This window comes from Anopheles merus, unplaced genomic scaffold (assembly GCF_017562075.2).
Source record: "Anopheles merus strain MAF unplaced genomic scaffold, AmerM5.1 LNR4000213, whole genome shotgun sequence".
Classification (NCBI taxonomy): Eukaryota; Metazoa; Arthropoda; class Insecta; order Diptera; family Culicidae; genus Anopheles; species Anopheles merus.
Window position 1 is genome coordinate 55,016 of NW_024427793.1, and position 8,400 is coordinate 63,415.

General features: G+C 40.7%; 1 protein-coding gene across 1 annotated transcript in view; it reads right to left on the reverse strand.

The window, feature by feature from the left end:
* The window catches only part of LOC121601871 (filamin-A-like), a 29,892-nt gene extending 21,864 nt beyond the window's left edge, over positions 1-8,028 (reverse strand). The window contains exon 1 of the mRNA XM_041930680.1: positions 7,900-8,028. The gene's annotated coding sequence lies outside the window, so the exon portion shown is untranslated. The remainder of the gene's footprint in view (positions 1-7,899) is intronic.
* Between the last annotated feature and the right edge of the window lie 372 nt (positions 8,029-8,400).

The following is an 8,400-nucleotide window of genomic DNA, read 5'->3' on the forward strand; positions in this document are numbered from 1 at the left end:
ATGCGCAAAATGTGCTGGCCGCAACAAATGGTGCCACCTGTATGTGAGCGTGGCGTGAGGATATAATCAACGCTGACGGTCCGATCACAATTCCCTGCAGCTGCGCTCTACCGTAGAATATATTAGTATACCCGTAAAGATACACTGTGCGCTACCGTCGATAGTCTAGCAGCAAAAGCAGCAACACACCGGCAGCATGAGTGTTCTTATTTTCATTCAGCAATCTTTTTTTCATCGGCCGGACTTGCAGCGGGCAACAGAATGAGCAACAAAATGGCACCGGTTCAGCGATAGCTCATTTACGCCGTTCGACGGTTGACAGGCAAAGAATGGGACAATTGGTAAAGCGGGGCGCCCAGGGAATGCTGCAAAGCGAAACACAAGCAATTAAGCAAGCATACCGTGCCGACTTGCGATTAATTATTCGTAGAGCCGGATTAGACATGCTGCATCGTTTCGTAATACACCGGTGGGTTTGGGTTTGTATTGACGAAGACTGCAGAGGCGGCAGAGAACATTGTAACGGTGGTGAAAGCGCAGAACAAATTGCCGACAACTTTTTCAGTCATTCCTCATTGTGGATTTGTGAGTCTAATCGACTGTTGAAGATTTCGCTTTCAGGGCATTATCCTTGGCGCAGCATATTGGCCACGTTAAATAAACGTAAAGGATAAGCATGAAGAAGTATCAAGATAAAGGGTAGATTGAAACATATGAATTTTGTTATAGTTTGGAAGCAATGCTGTGGCATATCGATCTGATACGTAAGTCTAGCAGACCATTACATACGTCTTTTATTTCTTGTTCTTGATATTACAGGAAAAAGTCATTTAATTATTAGATTCTTCAGATTTCATAGGTTGCACCTAGTTCAGCTTAGTGCCTAGTTTCCAGCATGTGGCACATGTCTAGAGTGTGTATATAAAGCTGAATCCGTATGGAGATTTGAACCTGCTTGAATGTTGCTAAACCGTGTTGAGATATAAGCGGTATTATCAAGAAAAAATAAGGAAATATCTAACCTGCAACAATTATTTATGACTACGTTCTGCGGTGATTACGAAAACTACGTTCAAAGTCATATCACATATCGGCTATCCACCTTCTTAAACATTCAAATTACGTTCAAAGTCAAGGTAGTCTTATATTTTTTTCTATCATCGTATAACGCATAGCGAGGAGAATAAAAGTACGAAGAATATCGTACATATTTTTTCTGCTTTTATCAATGTTTAACTTGAGAAATTTTACACTACTACATTCCTTTCGTGCAAAAATGATTTAAAAAAACTAATATTATACAATTGCGTTTACATCATGAAAGACAAACGATTCAATGATTCGTCATGGTTTGAAATAATCTGGAATTCCATTCGAACCCAAAATACCGCTTGCCCTGCTGCTCCCTACCTACTGCTACAAGTTTCTTGACATGTCAAGGCGTAAACATTCGTAAGAACAGTGCGGTTTTACGGTCCCTGAAAATACTTCAATCCATTCGGCTCGTTTGAGCGGAAAAGAAATGTCCATTCGCAACGGTTCGTTTTTCATCGCCATCTTAAGCCAGAGGACTCTTAACGTGACCGCGACCGGCTAAATTGGACCGTGGTGATGTTCACGTTCACTCCACTCACTTGCTGGAAGGGTCGGCCACGCTTAGGTAGCACAAACCGGTCACCAGAGTCGAGAGACTAACAACAGCTGCTATGTATTTATTCGGTGGACTTTTGGCTGCGTGCAAACACGATGCAAACCAGAAGGAATGTTGTTTTTAGTCATCGTACAAGTATCTTCCCGCTCGGCTGGGCAGGTCGTAATATGTTGAAATATTTTATCGCTTTTGCAAAACAAAAAAATACACCATGACGCCATTAAAATGAAGCAAAGGTTTGGACAAATATTACGTTTTGAATGTTTATGTAACGTACAATAAATCCTCTGATTAAAAAAGCTAAATGCACCACGTAAGGCTAAGGTCTGTTTGAATCGCACGGTCACCTGATTGGGAAAACTATTCACCTTTCACCTAATATCTGGGATTATTTTCGCACGTACCGCGACTTCTTAGAGCACACCAATGTACTTCAATACACACAGACACAGAGCACAAACACGTTGTAATTAACGATAAGAACTAACGCGCTACTACTTTGCTAACCACAAACTGGTTGTGTGACTTTCCTCTGAAACGTCCAAACAGAAGTGCGGGCGATGTTTTAGCTCTTGATCGCAGCGGCGTATCTTCGCCAACAACAACAAGCCGCTCTCCTCTGCTGGACGATGTAGATCGCTATTGTTTGGCAGGAGGGGCTGAGGGAGCGGGTGGGAGTTCGATGGGCCAAGGCAAAATCTCTTTTCGGGCTGCCGCTGGCGGGGAAATATACATGCGGTCGAAATAGTTGCCCCGACCGGTCGCAGCGATCGTGACCATTCGGAGGGTGGAAAAATAAACACCTCGCCCGAAGCCCGACGCACACGATCGTTCGCGTTTGGTGCACTTCGGATGGTTCGGATTCTTTCGGGTACCGGCTCAGCAGAGGGACACCTTTTCCACGCGTTTTCCCTGCGCGTACTACCACAACCCTTACTTAACGCTCATCGTATAAAACCCCCGCATACGAGACATATGTCTACCACCGCCGGAGAGCGCGTGCCCCGTACCGATCAGGCAATTGGAGATCGTCACGGGATAGTGGACATGTATACTGTGTGGCTGTGTAAGTGTGTAGGAGTCTGCTTTATGGTGACACAAATTCATTAAGATGGATATCGAGCTGTATTTTTTGCCGTACATCTAAGGCACTTAGTTGAAAGATCTCACTGGCAATACTCTAGCATAGTGTTGGCCGACGGCATCACTTTGAGCAGACACTCGGGAAAACCGTTTGATTGCAATTGGTATCTGTGGGATATGTGGTTTGTGCGTGGTTATTCGCCTACATTACTAGGTCATCCAATTGTAAGATTGTAGGGGAAACACAAAATCAAATCAAAATGTGCAAAACGATGTTGCTGGTATGCGAGACCTTGAGCTGAATATTCAAGGGAAGCGCGAAAGGAACTAATACCATGAAGTCTTTTACGATAAACTCTAATTTTTCCAAAGAGTGAATTTGTATGAGCAAGCAGCAATGCATGATTTTGTTCAACAACTGTATGAACCATTATAAAAGCGTACTTTTTGGTGCTTATCAATGCATTAGGCAACACATTTTATACAAAAAACATAGTACGGGCCGAACACGACGGTGAAACTGCGATAATACGTAGGTTGATGCAAATGATGCAATTCCACTGCTTTTGCCACTGCTAAAATAAACACGTATGTGTTTTGTGCATGATCGAGTAGCAACTATAGAACGATCTCTGCATTCACAATTCAACATTGTTTTGTCAGGCTTTGTGCGCATACAGTAAAAAATCAAAACAATTGTTGATTTTGTCGACCGTAACGGTTGCATTTGTCGATGGAGGCGCAAGGTTTTTTTTTGTGTGGAAGGGAGGATACAAAATATTTTTTCTGTTTCCAGTGCTATTTTACGATGTTTCAAAGCGTGGGAAAACAGTTGGCAGCATATGAAAGAAAATTAGTTTATGTGTTTTGTGGTAATCAGGAAACTTCAAGAGGATAGTAGAAATACTACTACATCTTCCATTGCTCGATCGTAATGGATCATGATTCTTGTTGGGCTTTTGCCGATAGAACTTTCATTTCCATTCTGCTGAATCTGATCATTGACTCCGATCCCACATTGATTCTCTTGAGTTGCTTTCATGGATAACTTATATGCCCCAAGAAAGAACACATCGTATCCGGAATTTAACTGCCGTCATAGCTCCCACAATCTAATTTGTTGTGTGTAACTTCACTTAAATCAAATACGTTCCAGTGACTTGTTCGTCACATTAAAATTTCTATCTTTGAGCGAGTGTCACATATAAACAAAACTTTTCTCTAGGAGATTTTTTTTTTTCTACTTTCTTTTCATTACAACATCGTTGATTGTTTTAAAAATTTATTTAAAAATTTATATAAAATGCAGTTTTTGTATCTCTTATGCGAGGTTGGCTCGCATAACGGGTTACTTTTGGTATATTTAGATATAATATATTCGTGCAAAAAAAAATGTCTCCCGCTTTTATTGCTTGCTATATATAACGAGAGAAATGATAAGTAATGAGAATTTGCCATTTACTTTTTTGGCTTAGGATGTCCACATTTTCCTATTTATGGTATTAGCTACACGTTTTGTAGATGTTTTTGTATATCAAAATTTATGAGAATACAGTTTTTTATAAATAAATAGCTAAATATACAATAAATAAATAAACAGTAAAAACTATAACCACAAATTCATCGCTCACATTCAAACACATAAAAATGGCATATAAATGTTGTGATCAAATAATCAAACTCAATTGAATTCACGCAAAAAAAAATAATGATAAAAAAAAATAAATAAAATGACTATAACTACAAATTCAGCGTTCACATTCAAACATAGAAAAATGACATAGAAATGTAGTGATCAAACAATCAAACAAAGCCGAAGAGGCGTACTAAATTGTTAAACTGTAAGTGCTTGTCTATAGCTTGAACAGAACGTTTAACATTATCGTTCAGATATCTTGGCCGGTGTGGGCAAACTGATGTGGGCAAAATGGGAGATTAGAGCTGGCAACAAATTTCTACCCTTAGAGAAGGCGAGTGGTAAGCGTGTATCTATAAAACATCTAACCACTACGAATGATGCTCAAGAACTGTTGCTTTTGACACACCGACATCTTAACTGAAAGCGTTCCATATACTATTTTGCGTACATCCTCTCTAGGAAGTGTACGCCCAGCCAGCACATTATTACGCGAGGCGAAGTATAGTGGCGCATTTTCGTTCCGTCTGGTGGCAGCACGCCACCGACAAACAGGCACTCTGCACTAATTGTCGCAATATTTGCGTGAATGTACACAGCGTGGCGTTACGATCGCTCTCACCGTATGCACCAAACGAGAGGCACCACCTCCACCTGACCATCTGGGAAGTAATCATTAACTTTTGCCTCAAATTATGTTGGTACAACATGCGAGGGTCCTTTCACCGCAAAGGAAGACCCCTGGTAAACCCATATTGTCAGGTTAATTGTTCACTTTAAGAGCCTGTCGTTTCGTCGACAGCAGGTCCAATGAATGCATTAAAATAATGCCTTAAAGATTTACGGTTTTTGTACTGACAGCTCTCACATCAATATCAGCTCATTTTTTCTTTACGCACGAATTGGTTACATTATAACGTTCTGACCTAGTTTAAAGCACTTTGAACGAGCAATTAAGTGATTTTCGTTGAGGCTGGGTAGTATGGCCGATTTAATTACGATTGTCGTTTTTTTTTTAACTAAAATTCGACTAATAGTAGTAACACTAATTTGTAATCTACTATCATTGAAGTGCTTTTGTTTTTTTTTTTAGGTTGGACCTATATAAGGATGAATGATTAGGATGACTTTAGCTTCCAATAAATTTTCTCATCATAAAAGAGAAACACCTACCTGCCCGTGACGCTTACCCGAAGGGATGCAAACAACTTGCACAAGTAAACACAGAAGATCAAATCAAAACGATCGGCGCTGATCATGTTTCTTTCTAGAATAACACGGCGGCGCATGTTTGCTTAAGCCGCTTGCAACTAGAGAATGCTTAGCGGTTAGCGTTGCAGCATTCGTACATGATTAGCCAAAACATTATATTCTGTGCAGCTTCATTTGGGCAGCGTTTAGGGCAGCACATAATGGCACACGCGTGGTTGAGCAGGGAGAGTTCGAAGTCATTTATGAAACAGAAAAGCGTTCGTGCAAAGGTGCGTGCGTTCGAGTGTGAACCAATCAGCCAGTAAAGGATGGTGAACTGTTGATCGCCACTTCATAATGCGGGATTGTGTGTGTGTATGTGCGGGTGTGAGGGTGTATCAGATCATTTTTAACATGAGAGAGAAACCATTTAGATGGATTTAAGTTGAACTTTTCCGTTTGGTTGGACAGGCTGAATAAATTGCAACTCTCACACGGTTTTGGACAGAAGAGTAAATAAACAAACAAAAACAATCACGTTGCCAGTTCAGCGTTTGGCATTATCTATTGTATGAATAAGTGTGAGATAGCTGTGTGTGCTTCTTGAAGAAGAAATACACATTTGAATGGTGCGTACAGTGGCATTAGAATAGAAAATATTCATTTACAACTATTCACATGCCTGATAATCTTTCGCTCCCAAGCAGAAGCACCATGAATGAAAAGAGACACTTGCCACTTGTCGGTCATCTACCACGGCACGACATGTCGGCTGCTTACAGGTTGCAAGAGATGGGCAAAATTTCCAACGCGAGAGAATGCTATTTTTGACCCTCCGTATTTAGGGAATCATGCTAACATGCTGATGTGGATGGAGCAGAGCGAATTGTAGAAGAATGGCACACCAAACTGGTGCTTCCCGTGCAACGGAGCAGAGTGCTCGAGAGTGGGTGGCGCATGATGATGATGTGGAGGTGTGTATGTATAAAAAATATACATTTCATGATTTATTTCCATTCAGAAGATATTTCTTCTTGACGCACGCGAATCACCGACCGACCGAGCCGAGGAAGGGCCAGCCAACGGTGGGACAAATTGTTAGTATTGCGACGCAAAGGATCGGGGAAAAGGGATGAACGGTGAGTAGCGTGTGATGCTTGACGAAAACGAGTGTCACATGGCGTTGGTAATCGCAGTGGCAGTGTTGTGTGGAGGGAAAGCGAAATTTTACGAAAGGGAAGAAGATTCGCTCAGAACTACAGATGATTCGTTTCGTCTCATGTGAGATGGAATGTTAAATAGCTAGGAAATGGTGATGTTTCATTTGCACATGGGTTACTACCTCACGAATGGAAGGTTTGTTTTGTCAATTCGCTTTTGTTTAGAAGTCAATTCGTTTTGTTGGAAAAAGGAAATTCGTTTTTGGTTAGAAGTCAATTTGAATAGCGTTCCAAAACGCTGCATGCAACTCGTTAAATGGCAGCGGTGGCATTGGCAAGCAAAAGCAAGGCATTATGCCGTAATGAATGATTTCTTTCCAGTTCAGTTTTGAACAAGTGTAGACGTTCTGTAGCACAAAACTCTGTCAACAAGAAGCAAAAGTGTGTAAGTGTTGCATCATGTGTCTCGCTTAAGTTTAGTTTTTGAATTTTGTTTATTTATTACCCCGCTTGTTTCACAATGTAACAAACAGCCGAACGAGTTATCGTATTTTTGTGTATTAATAGGTTCCATTAATCCGGAAGATATATATATATATATATATATATATATATTGTTTGTTATACATGATGTTAAATGCATATGATCGCCATACGCTTGTTTTTGATTGGATACCTTCAACACACAAGAGTACTAAGTCATATCGAGCCGCGAGTAAAGCTCCACAACAAAGGTTGTTCATGAGCATATCATAAAAAACAGTATGATTCCCTTATCCTGCACACTCTGCACACTTTTCTGTTTCATAAACCACCACGCAAAAATGATATCAAAACCACACGTGAACGGTTGCTGTGAGGTAATAATGTCAGATAGACGATCCTCTCACCTAAACAATACAGATCTCAAAAGCAGCATCAATTGCATTATTGATTGTTGCATATTGATTTCACCCTGCTTGAGAGATGAAAAACCAGATCGAACAATAACATAACAATCACACGACTGAACATCACTCAAAAATAAACATCAAATCACTCATTCTAATCCAGTTAGTCACGTTTCAAAACAATGTGACTAGCAACTTTAAACGTTGTGACTACGGCAGATGCCTTGAACAAAAGACGCAGGGATATGAGAAAAAGGAATAGAGTAAATAAAGAATGGGTTAATATACCTTGATTGTGAACGTTCCGTTCGGGATGTTTTGACCGCCAAACTTGATATCCAGATCGTAGTCTCCGGGGTCCTTGAGCACATAGAAAATATCGAAGAACCCGTCTTTCTCGATAATATCAATGTCCACGTCACTGTCGACAGAAAGCAATGGATGTGAAGGTCGTAAACATTGCTATTTGTGTTCGTTTTTCCTTCATTTCTTAACGCAAGCTATACTAACTCGCGCCTCAGAGTGAGAAACAATTTTGCACGTCACTGCACCAGTTCCCGCTTCCCGGGCATCAACGGCAAAGTGGTTCTTTTTCCCGTACTCTGGTTGACTGGGACGGTTGAACCATCTTACACTTGTCAGCCTGCGTAATATAACATGAATAAACGTTTAGTGTTCAAATTGTTGTAACAAAGTTGTTTTTTTGTTGATAAGCTGACGAAATGGGCTGCCTTTTGCAACACACCAACTCACCTCTCCAGTAGGGATGGCTTGCATAAGAAGGGCGAA